Source organism: Populus nigra, chromosome 2 (genome assembly GCF_951802175.1).
Source record: "Populus nigra chromosome 2, ddPopNigr1.1, whole genome shotgun sequence".
In the NCBI taxonomy this organism is placed as follows: Eukaryota; Viridiplantae; Streptophyta; class Magnoliopsida; order Malpighiales; family Salicaceae; genus Populus; species Populus nigra.
The window spans coordinates 17,107,360-17,109,859 of NC_084853.1; positions in this window are offsets into that span (position 1 = coordinate 17,107,360).

Below are 2,500 nucleotides of genomic sequence, written 5' to 3' on the forward strand. Positions count from 1 at the left end.
CGCCTGTTTTCGTCAGCGTGCCCCCCTGACGAATTTTCCTGCCTGGCCCAGTCCAGCGTCCAGCCCCTGTTCGTCGAAAAATCTGCGCTGCCGATTTTCCACGCGGCAGCCCCTCTTTTCGTCAGCGTGCCCCCCTGACGAATTTTCCTGCCTGGCCCGGCCAGTCCAGCCCCTGTTCGTCGAAAAATCTGCGCTGCCGATTTTCCACGCGGCAGCCCCTCTTTTCGTCAGCGTGCCCCCCTGACGAATTTTCCTGCCTGGCCCGGCCGGTCCAGCATCCAGCCCCTGTTCGTCGAAAAATCTGCGCTGCCGATTTTCCACGCGGCAGCCCCTGTTTTCCTCAGCGTGCCCCCCTGACGAATGTTCGTCGAAAAATCTGCGCTGCCGATTTTCCACGCGGCAGCCCCTCTTTTCGTCAGCGTGCCCCCCTGACGAATGTTCGTCGAAAAATCTGCGCTGCCGATTTTCCACGCGGCAGCCCCTCTTTTCGTCAGCGTGCCCCCTGACGAATTTTCCTGCCTGGCCCAGTCCAGCGTCCAGCCCCTGTTCGTCGAAAAATCTGCGCTGCCGATTTTCCACGCGGCAGCCCCTCTTTTCGTCAGCGTGCCCCCCTGACGAATTTTCCTGCCTGGCCCGGCCGGTCCAGCCCCTGTTCGTCGAAAAATCTGCGCTGCCGATTTTCCACTCCGCAGCCCCTGTTTTCATCAGCGTGCCCCCCTGACGAATTTTCCTGCCTGGCCCGGCCAGTCCAGCGCCCAGCCCCTGTTCGTCGAAAAATCTGCGCTGCCGATTTTCCCCGACGAACCTGCAGCTGCACAAATCCGCGCTGCCACTGCCCCATTGTCTGGACCAACAGTCTTTTCCATCAAGCCCTGGACTATAAATCGTCCAGACTCATCGCCAGCACCCGCTGCCGATTCTGCCGACTTTGCCGATTTCGTCGGCGCTGCCGATTCCAACACTGCCCGCCGTGCCTGAACCAGCGCTGTTTCGTCAGCGTGTCCCCTTGACGAATTTCCCTGCCTGGCCTGGACAGTCCATCTTCCAGCCCATGTTCATCGAAAAATCTGCGCTGCCGATTTCCCCGACGAACCTGCAGCTGCACAAATCTGTGCTGCCGATTTCCCCCCCTGTCGGCATGGCTGCCGCTGCCCCGATGTCCAGACCAACAGTCTTTTTTGTCGACTTTGCCGATTTTGTCCGCGCTGCCGATTCCAACACTACCCCCTGCATCCAAACCAGCATTGTTTCGTCAGCTCTTCCCCTGACGATTTTAGCCCTGTAACAAACAGTAGGCCTCCAATCCCGCCAACGGGAGCCAAGTTGATAGGGAAGAGAATTGAATGACGCGCCTGGTCCTCGCACCCCGCCACCCGAGGGGCCTTTTTCCCGGCAGCCTCTGAAAAACTCTAGCTTTCACGGTCCTCGCCGCCCCTCACCACCATGGCAGGCCTCTAATCCCACCCATCAGCAGTTGTAGCCGATAGGGCAGTGATTTGAATGACGCGTCGCGGGCCTCCGGGTCATCTCACCCGGCCATTAATTGGAGCGTTTTTGGCTGGCCGAGGATGGGGGGATGGATCTCTTCTTCCGAAAAAGCAAACAGTACATCGGGAGTTATGTTGACGGGGCATGGAATTGAATGACCCGTCGCGGGCCGCCGGGTCATCTCACCCGGCCATCCCGGGGAGCGTTTTTCCCGGCAGCATCGGGGAAACTCTTGCTTTCACTGCCCGCTGCCCAAGTCCCCACTCGAATCGGCCCCCCGCGCCAACAAGCCAACGCTGCCGAATCGGCAGACACTGCTGCCGAATCTGCCGACACTGCCCCGCGGGCTGCCACTGCCCCAGTGTCTAAACCAGCGGTCTTTCTCATCGAGCCTTGGACTATCCAGTCCGTCCTGACTCATCGCCAGCACCTGCTGCCGATTCTGCCGACTTTGCCGATTTTCTCGGCGCTGCCGATTCCAACACTGCGCCCACCGTGTCTGAACCAGCGCTGTTTCGTCAGCGTGTCCCCTCGACGAATTTTCCTGCCTGGCCTGGACAGTCCACCGTCCAGCCCGTGTTCGTCGAAAAATCTGCGCTGCCGATTCTGCCGACTTTGCCGATTTCGTCGGCGCTGCCGATTCCAACACTGCCCGCCGTGCCTGAACCAGCGCTGTTTCGTCAGCGTGTCCCCTCGACAAATTTTCCTGCCTGGCCTGGACAGTCCATCGCCCAGCCCATGTTCGTCGCAAAATCTGCGCTGCCGATTTTCCCCGACGAACCTGCAGCCGCACAAATCTGCGCTGCCGAATCTGCCGACACTGTCCCGCGGGCTGCCACTGCCCCAGTGTCTAAACCAGCAGTCTTTCTCGTCGAGCCTTGGACTATCCAGCCCGTCCAGACCCATCGCCAGCACCCGCTGCCGATTCTGCCGACTTTGCCGATTTCGTCGGCGCTGCCGATTCCACCACTGCCCGCCGTGCCTGAACCAGCGCTGTTTCGTCAGCGTGTCC